General features: G+C 39.8%; 1 long non-coding RNA gene across 13 annotated transcripts in view; it reads left to right on the plus strand.

Annotated features, from left to right (window-relative positions):
- Window positions 1–19,294, plus strand: part of LOC135324986 (uncharacterized) — a 152,654-nt gene that overhangs the window by 88,509 nt on the left and 44,851 nt on the right. For 7 of the 13 annotated variants that reach the window (XR_010386215.1, XR_010386209.1, XR_010386210.1 and 4 more), the window contains 3 exons: window positions 431–532; window positions 9,411–9,485; window positions 11,244–11,385. The exons of 1 other annotated variant lie outside the window; for it this stretch is intronic. This is a non-coding gene — a long non-coding RNA (uncharacterized LOC135324986). The remainder of the gene's footprint in view (window positions 1–430; window positions 533–9,410; window positions 9,486–11,243; window positions 11,386–19,294) is intronic. 5 more of the 13 variants (XR_010386212.1, XR_010386219.1, XR_010386213.1 and 2 more) reach the window with 3 other exon arrangements.

The following is a 19,294-nucleotide window of genomic DNA, read 5'->3' on the forward strand; positions in this document are numbered from 1 at the left end:
GTTAATGAAATTGCCAGATGGCATCCAATGTTGATGGAGGCCTTGGCAAAGATGACAGTTTGTGTGGTGTACCACTTCATCGTGTATGTAGTTAAATTTAAAAATGTGGCTTGAAGAGCTAACTAAATTAATTATGGAGTCTGCAAAGAGAAAAAGTTTATGATCCTCTTGGCTTTTCTACTATGCAGTTGTAACATGAAACTCCCCTTTCTTGTCTTTTCCTTGTTCATTGTGTTTTCACATTATAAACGATATGAAATATATCTGCACCTAATTGGCAAAGAGAATTTTCAGCAATTGTTAAATGCATAGAATACACAGCAAGTATCTATATAGGCTTAATGGCCTGAGATTTTTAGAGGTGTATTTAAGCCACTCTGCAATATAATTGTTTCCTATAATTAGTATGATTTCTTTTTTATTTCCTCAGTCTTTCACACTCCAAACCTGGCACATAAACTCCATAGATATCACCACAGGACTGCACTTGGACCATCGGAAACTGTGACCTATCCGCGGAGTCTCTCTGCAGGTAGTTGTTCCCGTAGGTCTAAAAATCTCCATCTGTAAAATATAGAATTTTTAATCCCTCACAGAGAAGATTGGGAATAGCAGAACTTTTTGTTCAATTTTTGCATGTCTTCCATTGCAGAAATAAGGAGTTTAAAAATGTGCCTGTTGTCCCTATTATGTCAAAGACACATGGAGATCTCTCAAGAATCATGACTAATATAGACAGTATTATTGAGTTAGTAGTTATATGACTATTGTTTCAGCAATAAACAAGGACAATCTTTAATTTCCAAATACTAATTTAAAGATGTTTGTCATCTGGCAACCATAATTAAATAGAAATACCTGGTGAAAGGTTTTGTCCTGAGAATACTCATCTTACTTTCCAGAGAATAGCTATATGGCAGTCCCAAGAAAAGATTATTTCTTGACATTTGGGTACAGTCTCAGAGCTTCAGACTATGCCTCTGCAATCCTGAGCTTTCTTTAAGCAACGTGTTAGTTGTATGACTTATCACTATATACAGTTTAGAGCCTCTTTTCTGGTGTCATCTTTTAGTTGTGGAGTGAGTCATATTTAAGCACTTATAATTTCACTACAGTGTTGATATCTTTCTTTTGGAAAGAGTCCGTGGAAGCCTGACAGCCTGTCTGTGTCTGTGTGTAACAGCAAGACTTTGAATTTACTGGTTAATGCGCACTGCCTATTTTTGCTGCTGAATAAAAATGCATTACAATAAAGAACCAGAGACTCTAGAGATGGAAATGGCCTACAGTCTTAGAGTGTCCCTTTTGCCTCTCAGCCTGTTCCACACCTGACTCTGCACAATGCATTATCCAGCATTGTGTTTTGTTTTGATTTGAAGTTCTGCTGTATCCTTTGGGACCGTGTTCCCCATGCAAAGTAATGAAATGTCAGGAATTGCCCTGTATATGTGTCGTACTCTTCTCTCCGTTTCAGCTGAGCTAATACCTCGTAATTCTATTCTAATCGTAATTCTAATAATTCCTCTATACTGTTCTAATTTCATCTCCATTCTCTCAGTCTAAGTAATTCTCAGCTGAATAGATCTAGGGAATAATTGGCAACTTTGCCCATCAGAACAGTGAAAAAAAATTACTTTTTAAAAACTGTTTAGGGCAGAGATTCTTTCTGCACGTGCGTTTTACTATGCTAAGCATAGTATAATCCAATCCACAAATAAGCTCCTGCATAATGCTGTGATGCAATCTGGGATACTTAATAAAAGTAGAAGTGGGTAAGAACTACTTCCAAAGTGGATAGGTATGTTATGTAAGGTACAAATGTTCCACTAAAATGCTTTTTACATTTTTAAAGAACATTTGACATTAGTGAGCTGTACTCAACCAACAGTGCATAGTAGGTTTTGTATGTTTTAGCAGAGGTTTTGTATGTTTTAATATATTCTGAGCATTCAACTCAAGCGCGCAAAACCCTACTCAGTGATGTTCTAATGCCAAAGCAAAAAAATGGACATGAAGAATTACTGAAGTTCTGACCATTTAATTAGAAAACATTAAGAATTTCATGACAAACCAAACCTTGGACCCATTTCTTGGATAATGCCTATAATTTACTGATAAATATGAATTCACCATTATCATATTCTGTCTTTTGTAGAAATGTAATTGTTATAATCCATAATTGTTATAATCTGTATGACCTGCTTGAATATTTTTATATTGTTACAGTTAATAGTTAGCCTTTGACTCAGCACTGACTCAACCGAATGATTCCTTTGAAGTAATAATGAACAAACATGTTAAGCACATTTAATGTGCTGTTCTTTATGGTACAGCTTTATTTAAAAACAGATAACTATATTCTGTAGATAAATATATTGCATGTTGTCACTGGATAAGATGAAATAGTATTCCTATTTGATCTCTGAGAAAATTATTAAATTATAAAGTGTTATTCCTTTTCTCACCATTCTTATTCTCACTAACTACATCTAGAAAAGAATGTAGGGATGGTAGGTTCCAATTATTTGTATTGCAGTTACAAAGATTTACTACAAAATTCACAAAGCAGTTAAGTTGTGACCAGGGTTGAATAGAATCAAGCAGCAAATTATAAGATAAAACATATGCTCTCTAGAAGCTTAAAGAGTCACAGTTGCAGTGGTACCTGAGCACCTAAAAGAAAGTACAGCATCCTGAAATAGCAGTGGAAATGTACGAGAGTCCTCTAGCAGCAGCAGGAAACAAAGCGAGTCCGGACACTCTTTCCTAATCATATAAAGAGGTTTATGTGGCTCCTGTCCCTTCCGGTCATAATGTGTTTGAGACCAAAAGGAATTAAGCACCAGAAGCCCCTTCCACAGTCCTCTCTGTAGAAGGAGGCTAACCGGTCAAAGAGGCTGAAAGGCCGAATTGTCAGCCAGTGCAGACTGATGTTGCTCTGTAGATGTCAAGGGCACTGCACTGACTGACCTCACCTTAAGATCCACCCTATTACAAATACAAATAGCATGGTTTGATATCAGTGTAACAGTTATAGGCAAAGGGAACCGCTCCATTTCATTTCTAAGGAAAACAAAATGGCTTATATTTTTATCAAACTTTTGCACTTGGTTTAATAAAATTACATGCATGTTTTTGATGCCCTGCACAATGCGAAGCCCAGGTGTTGCATCGCCTTTACAGCACAGCTCTGCCTTGCCACAGCTGCTGCTGCTCTCTGTCTTTCTGAATCCCACTGCCCCCAGCCTTTGCAGCACTGCCTCTGAGAGCCTTGGTTCAGCAGCCTGGGAATCCCACTGATGCTGGTGGTGGGTTCGAATGTCCCCTACAAAGGAAGGCATAGCTTTTGGGAAGCCACCTCAAAGAGAAAAGGGGACTGAAGAAAGAAAGATGGACTTATTTTGCAGCAGACAGGAGTCATCAGGATCTCTGGCCTGGGAGAGGGAGAAAGAAATGGAAAAAAGATGAAAGAGAGACAACCTGCAGTCACTGCACACAGAATAATTCACTGTCTTTGAGGTGAAAAAGAGTGCAGTGAGACTTAATGATATCCAAAATTCAAGTGAAACTTCAATGAACAAGTTAAACACTGTGAACCGTATCTCTCTCAAGGAAAATTTCTACGTTAGGAAGCCCTGCCTTCTTAGCCTCCCTTGACTGACAGTTGAAAGCAAGTGACCAGTAGTTCTGCGAAGAACAGTGGGACATGTCCCCATGTCAAAAATATAATCTTTCAAATATAATTCATGGTTGAAATACCTTGAAGTCTTTCTCCATTGGGAACAATTAAAGCAAAACCAGGGCAAAACGTCCCGCAGATGCTAGCTGTCTAATGGAAACTATTCAGTAACATCATCAAGGACGATATTGCACAATCTGTAGCCTTTCTCTCATTTCTCATTCAGACCAGGAGCATGCAACATGCTCGCACTGCAGAGTATCACCTGCAAGGCAGTAGCAGAGTGGAGCATGATATCTCTCTGCTACCAGCTATGAGTTGGCAGGATGCAGGCATACATTAAGGGACTTCCTTCCATCAAGTGCATAGCTAAAATGAAATTATATTTTTGCATAATATAAAAGGAAGTCTTTGAAAAAGAAGACTTTGTGAGTATCTGGCTGTTGTTTTAGTTCTTCTTTTCTCCTCCCAAGAGATAAGTGAAGGATGGTAGTGATTTTTCTCCATTAAATTTTTTTTAAAATTAGGTTGTTTTTTAAAGGTTTTATTATGAAGATAGCACTTTTGTACAATCATTCATTTTCTTTAAAACGGAATTTAACTTCATGGCTATTGCTGGCAATATTGCTTTTTAAATTTGCTGAGTATGCAGTAATAGGATTAATCACAAGACCTTTTTAAAATTACAGTGAATTATTGGTTGAGTGTTCCAAAAATCATTTTAGAAATTGAGTACAAAATGTGCAGTTTTATTTCAGTTTCTGCATGTACAGTACACTCTTGGAATTTACTTGCAGTATCAGATCAGGGATTGTTTTTCAGATGTTTCAGATATGAAGTCTTTATCAGTTTCTACATGGACATTTGCATACTTTATTTGCCTGTAGTATCACCGAAAGTACATGTATCACCTGCTGTACTGTGCTCTGGTGCATAAGCTGCCAGGAATTTCTCAATGTTAATTATATATAGCCCTCTTGTAGCCACTGCCTTATTGGCAAGCATATTCTTTGGTAAAAGGGAGGACAGCCAAGCACCTATGTATACTGGTAATCTCTTGCAACCAGAAGAGACTGGAAGAACCAAGACACATCTGTGTGTGAGTGAACAGCAGTGGTGAGGATGTGCTAATTAATCTTAGAGGCAAGACTGCTTTATTCCTCTTGTTCCATCCTCCTTCCCAGGTCTGTGAGGCAAAATTGGTGCCAAATGCAAGGGCTAGTCTGCAACTGCTTCTTCTCAGCAATGCATGAATGTCTATAATCCTCTCAAAGTATAAGGATACTTCTATTTGAGTGAATGGCAAAAAAATATATTTAATGTACTTTGTTTTCCCACCCGAAGTGCAAAAGATGTTTTTACAGAAGGAGATAGAAAATTATTCAGCTCAGTTGTATTATGGTACAGACTTCTGGATCAAGAACTGACCTCAAACTTTCTCCTGCTATGTGTGGGCCTCTGTTATGATGCTGTTCAAAATTGGAAACATTTTTCCTTTCTTATGGAAATAAGAATAAAATTTTATTTACTGGAGTAAGAGTCAGACCACATATTTTTCCCTTTCTCAGTGAAAGGCTGCAAATTTGAGCTCCAGAAACTTAATTGGGTTGTGGCTATTTAAAATACCTCCTAACTCCTAGCAGCTGTGGTTAATGGAGCTCCTCAACACAACAGTCACCTGGTTAAACACGATTAACCTCCACAGGTTTCACACTGTCTGTCTTATGCTGGAGTTGGATGCTTCTGAGGTCTTGAGGAATATTTTGCTCTTTTTCTCAGGTTGGTGAAAGAAATGTATTCTGATTCTAAACTAGCTTTATAGTACTGTTCTTTTGATACACTCAATTATTGTTTGTATCCTAGGCAGTAAAATTTTGACAGCTAAGAGCTTGATTTAAAGTCATAATACTAGAATAGCAATAGAAAAATGCGTTCCTTTTATTTTTGTGTTACTTTGAATTTTAGAGAGGGAAAATATTTACTTATTAATCTGTTTTGTCTGAATAGAAGGTTATGGTTTACCAAGTAAATACAAACCTAAGTGGAGATTTGAATTTCTCTGACCTAATAGCCAGCAAAATGAAAAGTCTTTGCTTTATCCTAGCTATTAACTCTGGTTTATAGGATTATCAAAATAATATGTGCTGGTAAGGACAGGAGAGGCTTTGTGTCCTAAGGACAGGAGAATCTTGTATGTCTGACTAGGGGAAAAATTCTGTTTAGAGAACGTCTAATAATTGAGGCTTCTTGAGATTCCCTTTCACTTTCCTGGAACCTTACTTTGAGAGATCTGTGTGACTTAAAGAAGAGGAAGAACTTTGGCTTTAAGGTGGCCTTGTTTCTCTTTAGTAAGAACTCTTTAAAAGAAATACTCCTTTTCCATTTATTTATTTCAATCAAGACTTTCCTCAATCTTATGTTTAGAGTGCCTCAGTTTATTGGTTCCTTACTTACATTATACATTGGAAGGCAGCGAGAATTAATAAATACAAAATGTTATAAATGTTAAGCTAGTTGTTCACTACTGTTCAGTAGCCACGCAACAAAAATGACTGTTTTTGAAGATGCGGCTTCCTGAATTTGTGTCTGATTTAGTTTTCCAAATGTTTAGTTTACTTAATGTTTGTCTAGTTTGTTATCATGACTAGCTGAGAACTAAGATCTTTAGATATTTTAAAATGGTATTTAGACTCCTGTTAAAAACCTCAAGAACAAAGTGTGTGTGGTGGTGGAGAGATGAATTTTCATCCTGTCTCTGTGCTGATGCTAGCAATGCAAATCAATTAGGAACCCTGACTTGCTCTGCTCAAGGCTCAGCTGTTGCTTCTCAAGGTCTGTTTGAATTTGTGTGGAGAGGAACTAAACCCTGGCAGTTGACATCCAGTTGAAGTCATTCACATTGGCCATATTTAAGTGGATCTTCCAGGGAGAATTAAAACCACAAGTATACTGCACGATGAATTTATCTACAGTGGGTCAATTTAACTGGAGTGTTGAACTTGATATTAGAGGAGCAGTACATCTACTTGGTGGAGTAGATGACTGCCCAGTGTTGTTTAATGAAAAATTCCAAAGCCTGCTCTTCCTCCCTGGTTCATGGAAAAAAATGTAAAAGAAGTGGCTGAAAAACATTGGCCAAAAAATCTGTGTTTTCCCAAGTAAATATTAAAATGAGCATTGAAACTAGTGATAGATGCCCATGCTTAAACTTCTAGTTCTTGTGTGGGAATCCATTTGATCTTCTGAACAAATTAAGTCAAACTGATGTCTTTGAACTACAGAAAGCTTGTGTTATTCTTGTAAGTATTTAGAAGTCTGTCACTCATGCTTTACACCAGTTAATCTTGTCTAATCTATGTCCAAGTTGGAAGTAGGTGGGTTTTTCATTCCTATGTAAACAATACTGAATGTAGTCCCTCTGTATACAGGAAAGACTGAAAATTTTGAGGCATTAAGATTGCAGGCATGGGCCCTGCCATCCATGTGCCATGTATTACCAGGCAGTGGAGTGCAGGTGGCCTCCTGCATTAGCCTATGCAGCCTGCTGAGCTAACAAGGCTCGAGGTAGGAGAGAGAGCAAAGTGGAGGCCAGTGGAGTTCATGCTTTCCTTTAGGTAATAAGATGCCAGTAATCATGGGTGTGTACTGGAAATTGTTCTGAAGTGTAGTAGATGCAAGATTTTGGCTTTTGCTTTCCAAAAATAGTTACAGGTGTGATACAATCTTGAAGGAAGAGAAGATGAAGAAGCTATGCTGCAAAGTGCTATTAAGTATAAGTAGAGTGCTAATGGCAGACTGGCAAAATGCTGCTAATTGATACTGTGGTTTTTAGTAAGAGAGTGGCATAGTTATTCACCCAGGGCAATGTTCTTGAGTAGAAAATACCTCAGAAACATAATGCTGAGGGTTTCCTCAATACAGCAAGGCTTGGTAGGCAAGTTGTGCTGGCAGCTCAACAGGGTGAAAAATTGGCCTTGCTGACTCCGGGGCTGGGTTCACCCGCTGACTCCGGGGCTGATGATCTTGCCTCAGGTCCTACCATTAAGACTGTTGAGGGTATGACTCTCAACTTTAATTGGGGCTTAATTTTTAATAAGCTAGTTATTCTCTTTTCATCATACATAACTGAAGCTTCAAATTTATTCATTTGCCTCAGGATTTTACTTTTTAATAAAATAATTAGTGCTCTGGCTGTTTTGTCCTGAAACTTGGAACATGAAAGGTCATGATGTTTGAATTTTCCTCTGATGACCTCTCCCCTTCTTAGGGATTTCTTTGAATTGGCTGGTGACCTGAAGCACATCAAAACAGCGTCAGGATACTGGTTATGTAGTGACAGGTTTGTTTCATTTCAAAGTTTTGCTAAGGCTATCGGATATTTTCCAGCTTGTGGTATAGCCTGCGTGTTGAGCACACCAAGGAGTACGTCCCTGAGAAAAGATCCCAACAACTGGAGAAGAAAGACTTTTGAGGTCATTTAGTTTATTAACCTGCCAGTTCAAGGGTTTTTTTTGTTAGTGTACATATAGGGCTTTGTATAGCCTAATTTAAAGTCTTCAAACATAGGATCCCACATTCCTGTTATACAACTACATGACTCTTGATATTCATTCCACCTCTTGTCACTCCTGTAGTCCTGTCCTTCACTGTCTAAAGAATAAGAGTAAACAAGGAAACCCCCCCAACCCCTCTCCCAAAGATGCACAGAAGCATGCCATGTTTTGCCTGGAACCCTTTACAGCTAAAAGTCAGCTACAGTCTAATCCGCTTTTCAGAATTATTAAGAGTAACAAGGTATTCCCTGAATCCCTTGGTGTGTGTGCGTGTGTGTTTTGCACAGATTCCCCACCCTGAGCTGCTGGATGGAAGATGCTTGTAGCAGCTATATTTAAGAGATATATATTTAAGACCCTGCACAAATAAGAGAGGGCATGGAGGAAGCATACAGAGGAGTGGATGTCTCAGGCGTGGGGATGTGACTCACCTGTGGGACAGTTGAGACAAAGCCAAGTCCTATGTGTTTTCCCTGTTCTGCCTACCTACCCGAGTGCCCTGTGCTGTGCTCTTCACCGTAGCACCTGCCATGGGGATGATACTGCAGGACTGAAATCTGGGGTGCTTCTCAATTATGGTGCAGTAGGACTTTCTGGAGGAGAGTGGAAGGAAAGTGGTAGAAGAATGTGTTTTTTTGGCAATATGTCTGACTTTCTTCCCTTGTTATCTAAACCAGGCATACATACTTCCAGGCTAGCAATTCTGTTTCATTTTTCTTAGACCAACTTTTCCTCATAGTTCTTTGCAAGTCTGTCCCTTTAGGTTCCTAATTTTTTTGTGTGTGTGGATAGGATATTTTTCGTAATTGCTCCAATTTGCCTCTGTTTTCCTATTAGGGAGTGTTCTAAAGATAAATGCTTTATTTCACATACAACCACAGTAAAGCTGCTTAGAGAGAGTCTGTAGCTTCATTTCCTCCATATGGAAACCAAAATTGTGCTACTCCTTTTATGCTGCCATATGGCCTCGCACATGCATGCACTTGCAATTTACCATTGCTGCTACAATAAATCTTTTAGCTGCTTTACTGCCCAGGTTCTTCTGGCTTTTTCACTATCTTCCTCCTCCTGCCTTACTGAGAAAAGAGTTCTTATTATGGGTAGCAAGTATAAACAATTTCATGCCTATATGCTTTTCACTTATTTTATAGCGTTCTCTCTTCTCATTTTGGTTTCAGCATGTTAGGTCTTCCAGAGCTAGCCAAGTAAGAGTACTTGAAATTCAGAATTTTCTACCTGCCCAACTTCTGCAGGTATGTGAATTGACTAATGTATTTAACAAAAATCAAATAGCTATCCAAACATTTTCTTCAGTGATTGCCTGTCTCCAGAACTTCCAGTAGTCTTTACATGAGGGAGGAAAAAATGCTATTGTTTAGGGAAAAGAAAAAAAGGGGGAAAAAAAATAGAAAAAAAAATACTTTAGGATGGTCCATTCTCCTCAAGGTTTCTACATGGTGAAGGGTTTTCAGTAATTTTGGTGTGTTTCATTTGAGTTTCATCTCTTTATTTAAACAGAAGTACCCACCCTGTGGATCTTCAGAGATGCTCGTGAGCATTTCCTATAGCTTACTGATTTAAACAGAGCCTTAAAAAAATCTCCTGCAGTAATATTGACAACATGAATTCTTTGCTGTATCAGCAGTGATCTGTTTCTCTACAGCATTGTCTCATTCATCTCTTTATTAAGCAAAGTGCACAGAGTCTTTATAAATCCATCTTAGGCATTCCAAGCAGGGGCAGCACTTCGCGTGTTCTTTATAGTAAAAATATAGCTATTGTTGAGATTTGATAAGGAATAATATTGGTATTTGAGCCTGTGTCTTTAGGGATGCATGTTGGAGCTCTGCAATGGAATGTCGTGATGATTTTGGGGGCTGGAATTGGGTTTAGGAGACATAAGCTAGATGAGTGAGCAAAGGAAATACAGGGTCACTAGGGCACTTTGTGCCATGACTAAGGTCACCAGTTTGGCCTGTCTGCAGCCCTCAAAGTGAATTCTTAAATCAGCTCCCTAAAAAAAAAAAAAAGAGTTGAAATCTTTACATCTTGGGAAAAGGGCTATAAGAGCTACTATTTCCCCCCAAACCCCCTGGAATCTAGGTGAGCACTTTGAATTGCAAGACAGCTCTTTCCTGAGACCTGTGAAGTCCCCGAAGTGGTAGCGTGGGGTGGTGTGGGGCAGGGAGGGGGAACATGTAGGAGTAAAGTAGGCAGTGGCTATGGAGGTACAGCCTCAAAGTAATCAGTTCAACCAGATGATACAGCAGGGCTGGGGAAAAAAGTGGTTTTGAGCACATAAGCGCTCCTGAAACAGCAAATTTCAAGCAAAGTAAAATTTGAGTTAATTTGTCCTTCAGCTGGGCAGTGTGAGGGAAAGCAGTAGCTGGTGTGTGGGGCAGAGGAGAAAGTCAGCAAAGGGGAGAGTGACTTGGAATCGGCTGCCACACGAGGAAGTGTCTGCAACTGGCTGCAGCTTACGGCCAATATGAGTCACATTGGGCAAGTGTCCAACGTGAAGGCATGACCCCTCAGAGCATAAAGGAGCAGCTTTAAAGACCTTGATTCGTGATCTGAAAACCAACTTGCAGAAGGCATGATACAGATGAGAGTTGAGGACCTTGAAGCTTAGAGAAGAGGGTGCTGAGAAGGGGCAGGAGATGGAGGGAATAAGAAGGAGGTGTTCTAAAAATAGTAACATAGAGTGGTCTCAATTAGTATTTATAATCATTACATAAAGTATAGTATACAGCTGACTGAGGTTAATTCTCTAACAGCTTTGATAGTGCTTCCTCTGAATGTGAAAGTTTTTTTTTAAAAAAATTACTTCTTAACTGTTACAAAATGCATTATTCCTATCATAAGTACTTGTTTAAAGTGTAGGGGATGCCTAAAAGTTGATTCAAAAAACGTAAGTCTCCTTGCCTTTGCAGATGTAAGTGGAAAAAGGTTTACATTTTTATCTTGGGTACTGATACATTTTTGATGTTTGTCATATTGTTATTGGCAAGGGTCAAGATGAAGTTTTCTCGGACCTTCTTACAATCCCTGCATGACTGCTGAGCCGTAAAGCAAGGACGAACCATGCAATTCCAGCGTTCAAAGGCTGTGTCCTAACTTCAGCACTGCTGTTTCTTACTGTGTGTCTTTACGGTGAGTCTAAAAGAACTTAAACTCCCATGTGGGCTAGAATAATATTGTGTAACAGGCCAAACAAAAGAAAAAGGAAGAATGTCTTCTGTTCTGGAAAGCTTTCCTGTGTCATTCGTTTGGCCACCCTTCTTCCTAAACGGAGTGATGGGGAGGGTAACTCTCTTCACTCCATTGGGTTGTAATCTAAAAATGCTATCCTATCACACATATCATATGCATTTCTCGTAAGATAATGCACTCTGTAGATATCCAGTAGCTTTAATAACTTCCCAAATGAGTGCAAAATAAACACTGGCTTGTAGGAATGTTCAAGAAAAAAACTTGCGTAACTGAATTGTATGCTGCTTTACATCACAGTGAGCAAGTCAGAGCTATAATCGCTGCTGTGCTAAATCTCTTTGGAGAAGGTAGTTAAACTACTTAGTATAAGATGTGATACATTTCACAAAGATTCTGAAAAAACTTATCTATGTATGTAGGAATTGGTCATGACTACAATATAGCCACCTTAGGGTGCTGAAAATGTACAGCAGCTTTTAGTAAAGAAGATTAAGAGAATTTCTTGACTAAAGAGCACAAAGGATGCAAAACAATGTTCTAGGTGATTAAGGTTAACAGTGCTCTGTTTAGACGGTATGGTAGAGCCTTCACAAATGACTAGGGTCTCTTATTTATGCTACACCTTGGGATTTGTAGTGATGATGTATGTTGTGCTGGGGTGCAGTCTCAGCTCTTGCATGACATGAAAGAGTTAGTATCACTCTGTGCAGCCCTTGGCTCTTCCTTCAAGTACTGACTAGTCTTAAGGCTACCAAGTACCTTAGGACGAGGTCAATGGTAGAGGTGATTTGGTTGCAGCAAAATGGCCGATAATCACATAACAGATGATAAAACGTTAGAAAAAATGTTTAATTATTGTGAGAAATTACTGGAAGCACAAAATATTCATTTGTAAGTGAAGAGACCTACCTCATGCTGAAAGATGCTGTGGAGTTTGAATGGTGCGCGTTGCCAGGCTGCAGCATTGGTGAAACACAGCCATTTCAGATTTTCAGGAGTACCATCTTCCGTCTTGATATCTATACTTAAGATGTGCTAAGGGTCATAACATCCAAAGGTAAGTTGTCCTCTGTGCAGACTTTGAAAACTGTTAAAATTTTTCAGCATGATGCAGGAGAAATCCAGGAGTTCAGTATCCACTTAGGAACAAAATGAACTGGGAAGCATGTGGTCGTGCTTGTCTCTAGATGATTTTCAGTGCCCAATAAGGGGGAGAAAAGTTTTCATGTGAGTCTATTTTGTTAGTTTTTTCTATTTAGGGACATCAAGTAACTTGTCAAAGTCTACTTCTAGTGTTGTAAGTAGTGCAAAATTCTAATTTACTTAATTAGAGTTTACTTAATTTATTTAATTCTAGTAACGAAGATGACAATCTCCCCTAAGGCTCCAGGAATATAGATTAAAAAGGGCAAGGGAAGGACATGATCTAAAAGCTGAAAATAGTTGAAACAAACCCAGCAGCACTGGTTCATGCTGGGACAGAACAGAAGATTAACAGATCTGTGCTACTGCTGGGGAGCAGCAGCGGAGCCAAGGGCGGGCCTCCGCGATGAGGGCGCAGGCCTGCAGCCCCTGAACGAGGAGAGCGGAGTAGTACTGGGAAACGTGCCCAGGGACAGCCGAGGAGCCTGTGGCCAGCACACCAGCCCCTAGTAAGGGGCTTGCTGATGCATCTCACAGCTCTTCCCCACAGTCTGGCTGTTTTCCCAGCAGTCTGATCCAAGGCTGCACCATGGCAGGGCTGACCTTCGACTTGGGCAGCTAAATGCTTAGGGTGTATGGGGAAAGCATTTGAGCCTGTTCGTGTGCTGAGTACCTGGCAAATGCTGACCTTAAAAATGTTAAGGATGTGGAGCTGATGTCAGGTTCCTGTTTGCATAAACAATGCAGTCATGTGTTAACTAACACTTATGCAAATAATTGGTATAGGTACAAAACAAAAACCTGCAGAGAAATACTTAATCAAGAGGATGGAATTGTTTACTTCCCAGTAACTTTTAACATGCTACATGTAGAACAGAATTTGTTCAGGCGTAGAAGGTGCGTTGTCTTGTAAACCTCTTGGGTGCATTCAGCTGCCGCTTCCACAGTTGTAAAACTAGATCAGTGCAGTACTGAGTCACTCAGTGATACCGATCTCATCTGTGTCTCGCGTGGCATGTGATCGCACTTCTGTAGAACTAGCCAAAGGATGTGGTAAAGAAAACAGACAAGACACAAGCTTGTCCATCTTCCATCAGCCAACGTAAAATTAGCATGAAGGCTGCTTATACAAAGTTCATCTTCCTGTGACAATGTGACCTCCCAAAGTTGGTTTATACCAGAGCAAGGCTGTGCATCACACAGCAGTGACATCTTCTGGTCCAGCGCCAGGAGCCTGAGGCCTGGAGGCACCATGTTCGTGAAAGTGCAGCATTAGTCCCCTTGTTTTGCCAGGGATTGGTGCTGCTTCGATCACGTCTGGATCCCTTCTGTCATGCCCAATATTTACATGCATAGTTTAGCTTGCTTTGAAAGAGGTAACCAAGAAGGTGCCCTTGTGAGATTGTATCCCATGTTTATAGTAAACGTGAGACTTTGATCTTTCCTGTGGTTGGAAGATGAACTGCCTCTAGTTCATTAGCTCGCCTGAATTTTTCATTTGTAACTCTTGGGCTTTTTCTTTTTCTCTCCTTTCTTCCCCTTCTCTGAATTAAGTGCAAGACTTCAAACTTTTTCTGATTCATTAGTCTAAAAGGATGATTCAGGATGATGTCATGCAGGAAACCTTGAATCTAATACATCACATGTGGTGTTTGTACAATGATGACTGCATCCCAAGAGTGTCGGAAATTGCCTTTATCTGAGCTATTCATGCATTTTATGTAGACATCCATACTGAAAACACAGTTTCAAGAGAGGTGGAGAGCCATGCTCATGAAGTAGGTAGCCTCCTAGCACAGGAGAAGTCCCAACCCAGAAAAGGCCATTAATGTTCATACCTCTAAAGGAGGGGAGCAGGAAGTACCCTGAAATGATGGGTTATTATCTAGGGCTCTTGCATTTATATTTCAAAATCTAATTCTGAAGCTATGCAAACAAGTATAGGGAAAGATTTCAGAAATTAGGGTGGATTTTTGAAAGTAAGGGTTTCAGGATTGAGGCAACATTTCTGCTAGGAGGGTGATAAGCAAGTCTTAAAAAAATGTTTCAGCTCAGACTAAAATGCAAGTGTTTTGTTTTACTCATCACCTTCTGCTTCTTCACTCACAAATAAAAGTGTGACCTTAATCTTGCTTAAGATGTTAAAAGATTAGATGGAGGAGAGGTTCTTAGACTGAAATGGGGAAACTCCAGTGCTAATCTCCACAGAGGGTGAATCCGTACCCCAGAGTGTTTGTAGAGACATATAAGTACTCAGATGCTGGGGACTGTTTCTTGCTGAGCTGATGAAACCCAGCATGGGGACTGCTATCACCAAGTGCTAAAGACAGATTCTCTCATGAGGCATGAGCCTGGGCTTTGCTGCACAAAGCAGAACTTGTTCCTTGAGAAAGGAACTCAATAGGCCTACACAAACCTTCTATCTTTGCTCTCCTGCACTGGGTTTCAATCATGAGTTTGCTGTTCGGTCAAATTCAGCGTGCATAAGCTGCTTCCATCTTGTGCTGCTGTAATGGTGCTGAAGTGCAGAGGCAGATCTGTTGGGGCACATCAGGGTAATTGGAGGGAAACAGGAACAGAAATGAGACCAGCCTTAGGTGTTAGCGAGAAGGAGGAACAGAAGTAGATCCTTACTATCACAGTTACAAAGGAAATTGCTTTTGTTGAAAGTTCTCATAAGTAAGGAAGTTACTCAAACTATATCAAAACACTGCCTGCTCTCCTTGAATAATGTGTGAAGAGCATTATTCAAGTGCCTCTGAGTGTCTGGCTTGTAACTTTCACGGAGGACTGCAGATCTATGCATTGCAAAAAATGTTAACAGTCAAGGGAAAACCCCCTAGGCTAGGTCTGTCTTTCAGCTAATAGTTATTTTTCCCTCCCTCATTAACTGACCCTCAGTCAGTATTCCCTCTTAAATCTTCTGCTCTTCTTTTTACTCTTGGTAATGCTGAAAAGAGGAGATGAAATACCCTAGCAGCATAACCAAATTGGAAAATGAATGTGGAGTCCTACTGATGTACTTCAGACTTCTGGCACCTTCAGAATTGCATTATGTTTATTCATTTCTTTCCATGATTTTATAATCAAATGTTCCCTTCTCCAACGATAAATGTTAAGAGCAGGAAAAATGTATTAGTATCTGTTGGAACTGGGGAGAGAGAGAGTGGAGACAAGTAGATAAGCATTGCCTGAATAAGTGGCTGTTGCAGGCATTTTCATCTCTTGAAAAATAAAAACAGCCTTCTATTCTTGTTTTGCAACCATGTCAGATGGTTGCTCCTCCCTTTTCTCATTCCCTATCTCTTTGGGAATTCTGTTCTCCAAAGGCAATAGTAGCTTCTGCTGGAAATTTCTGATGGTGCAGGAGGTGAAAGGGTAGTGAGGAGCTCAAACAACTCATAGAAGCTGTACAGATGACTAGCACTGTGGAGAAAAGTGCTTTGGGGTCTTTTTGTTTGTTATTCTGCTGAGGAAGAAGTTTGGTGCTGACAGATATAAAGGATATACCTCCAAGGAACAGATTTGCTGAAGAAAAAATACCTCCTGCTTTGCAGGTAGAAACCATTCATTCTTCGCGCTACGCTTCCAAGGTACATCTGCACTTCCTTGAGACATCTTTTTGGCATGTGTCTCCCAGGGAGCCTGACCAGGAAAGCGGTCTCTCAGTGATTCTGAGACTGCATAACCCAGGGAAACTGGAGAAACTCCTGAAAGAAATGCCCGCTGTTGCCCTGGGCAATGGTTTGCTCTCTGCAGCATTATTCTATGTACTATGTGGCACACAAGCAAAAAAGTCTTTGGCTCTGATCTGTCTCTGTTTCTTTAAAGCTGTGGGTGAGGAATAGGAGAGAATTAAATTATCTTAAGTTCTTGCTTCCTTCAGAACCCTCATACTGTCTTCAACTCTTCTATATTTGTATGTTCAATAAACTTTATCAGCAATTTTAATGCTATTTGTTCTAGTAATCTCATGCTGTACCACCAAAAGCTTTGGGCTAATTGGTGGGAAAAGGCAACACTTCAGTGTTACAAAGTTCTGCAGCCACTCAACTGAACTTAGCTTGCAGCAAAGGTTTTGAGAAGAGTGTGTAATAACCATGCTCAGCAATACTAACAAAGATGAGAATTTGCTGGCCCTGCTCTTTTTTAAGATCTAATCTTATCTTGCTGTGAATTTGCCTGATGCTGAAATATGCTGTCCTGCAAAGTCCTCATGATGACTAGAGATCCACTCAGGAAGATCACTTTGTATCTGCACAGCTTTGGGACAGGATCAATACCAAAGTCTGCATGTTCTGTAATGACAGTGATGGCTTGAAAACCCCTGGGGAGTAGCTCTTGCTTACCATGCTAGGTAATCTGGAAAAAGAATGCTTGTGCCTGATACCCAGCCTGTGGTCAAAACAGCTTGTAGAAGAGTTGAGGATGGTGATGAGGAAAGGCACTTTTGGGTGTTTTATGCAGCTTTTCTGGAGTGAATTTATCTCAAGCATGCTCAAAACTATAACTGATCATTTACGTTCATAGGCTGTATCTTTGATCTAGGAGAAAGATGGATTTGAGCTCTTACAGATCAGCAAGCTGATAACATCATCAGAAATTCTTTTGGACTGGGCAAGGTCACACAAAATAACCAGTTAAAGAATGAATACAAAGTACATGAATGAACTTGAGAAAGGTTGTTTTCTGTCTGCCCTACCAAAAGTAGTAAGGAAATAACCCTTTAGCTAGGAAGCAACCCAAGTGTATGGGTAGCCATACAATGAGTTAGCTGTATCAGGCCAAGTATATCGAGACATAAGAAGCACAAGACATTACAGCAAGCTTCATCCATCTGTTGCATTCTCTTTCAAAGTCCTCGATGCCTTATGTTAATGTCTAGAGCTGGTGTTGTACCATGTCTAATGTAATGGACTCTAGCCACAAGAGCCTAAACAGGGCGTCTCAATGAAAACTTGAATTTTGAAGGAAAACAAAAGGTGGAAAGTCTTTAAAAATAAAAACAAAATAAACCCACAACTTTAAATGCTTCTATACTCTGTGGTTTACTTTGGTCCTTTCCCAACATAGACGGTATTCTTCTATCAGCTATAGGCTATAGTATTTGGTACATACGGAGGGATGCTAATAAGCACTGGTTTCTTTGAAGTGTGGTTGGATGCCATAGTAAGCAAAGAAAGCCAAGAGATGCAATGGAGAGATGTGCAAAGGTGAAGTCATCTGTGAAAGTACAGAGGTTCTCATTCATAGCCAAGAGTATTTGGGAAATGGCAAAAGGCCATGGAAATGTTCTCCTCTCTTTTGCACAGTGTGGTGGGACCTTTATAAAGTAAACTGCTGGGAATGGAGGCCAGCTGGGACACAGTTGAGTATGAGAGTAGATGACATGATTTTGTTAAAGGAGCATGGATGTGATAGGGTAGAGTAGAATAGAGAGGATGAACTATGATGCTAAGATCTCTTTAATAACACTGAGTAACTTCTGAGTAAAGAGTAGTAGCAGCAGGTCTTAGGGTCTGCTTCTGCTGCCAGTTGGATTCCTGACAATTTTTATTAGCTGTAATTGAAAACACAATCTTATCCAAAATGTGTAAATAAGTTGATGTATGTGACAGAACAGGAGAACTGTAGTGTATGCATTGTTAAACTAGTATAATGCTAGCAATTGCATGCCTATAACAACTTAAACTGTTTTCTTTTGGAAAGCAAGTGTAAGTGTTGTGTGGGGGCAACTCGATACTTTTTATATAAACACCTGTAATTGCTTTTAAAATTCGGTTTTGAGTTGTAAAAATTTCTGCTCCTGAAGGCAATTAGGGTAGAAAAATATTGAATTTGAAAGAGGAGATTGCTAGGACCAGCAGCATTTATATGCCCATAACTTGCAGAAGGTTGTGTGATTATGAAATACGGTGTTGTATTTTTAAAAAGCAAGAAACTGCATGCTTACCATAGCAACCTTTTTGCTGCATAGTTCACATGCTACAAAGATACATGACAACTTGCTCAAGAAACTCCCACGCTTGCCCTTGCAATGTAACATTATGAATTTGTAAAGCTTTTTGTGGAAATTGTTTAAAGAAACAATTCCCAGCATCTAAATGCAACTGTTGGGTGACAGGAGAGGATTGAGGGTTTTTTTTCATCTTCTCATTCACTGAAAATTGCTCCTAAGGATCACAAAAAATGGTAAGCTTCTGTGAGTTAGATAACATTTGCTTTTTCTATTGTGTTATGTGAGCAGGGATAGGAAAGTAGCAAGTGTGTGATCCACTTGAGCTGATCAAAATCAATGGCACTTTGAAAGTGCCCTGGATTAAAGCAACTCTCCTGTGTAGACGATCCTTATGAGTTAAAGAAATGAAAGTCCCCTAATAGGCACTTAATTCATTGGATTGATTGCAACCAGTTCTCAGCTAATGTCTTCAGAGATTCCTGAGACATTCTGAGAGCAGAACTGGAATTATTAGTTGATTTGGTGCCTAGGGCTACAGTGCATTGGAGCCGAACAAATATGTGACAGAGTGTGTCCCTGCCCTGAAGTGGATATAATTTGAGAATTCATCCTGATTTCTGTAATTGAGAACTCGTGGGATTCCGTGCAGGCTGGTCGGCATGCAGTTTTACGGGAAGGCTGAGAAGAAGAATTCGCCGTTCTCCCTGGATTTCCCCACACCCACCCCCGCTGAACCAGGAATAAACG

Source organism: Dromaius novaehollandiae, chromosome Z (assembly GCF_036370855.1).
Source record: "Dromaius novaehollandiae isolate bDroNov1 chromosome Z, bDroNov1.hap1, whole genome shotgun sequence".
Taxonomy (NCBI): Eukaryota; Metazoa; Chordata; class Aves; order Casuariiformes; family Dromaiidae; genus Dromaius; species Dromaius novaehollandiae.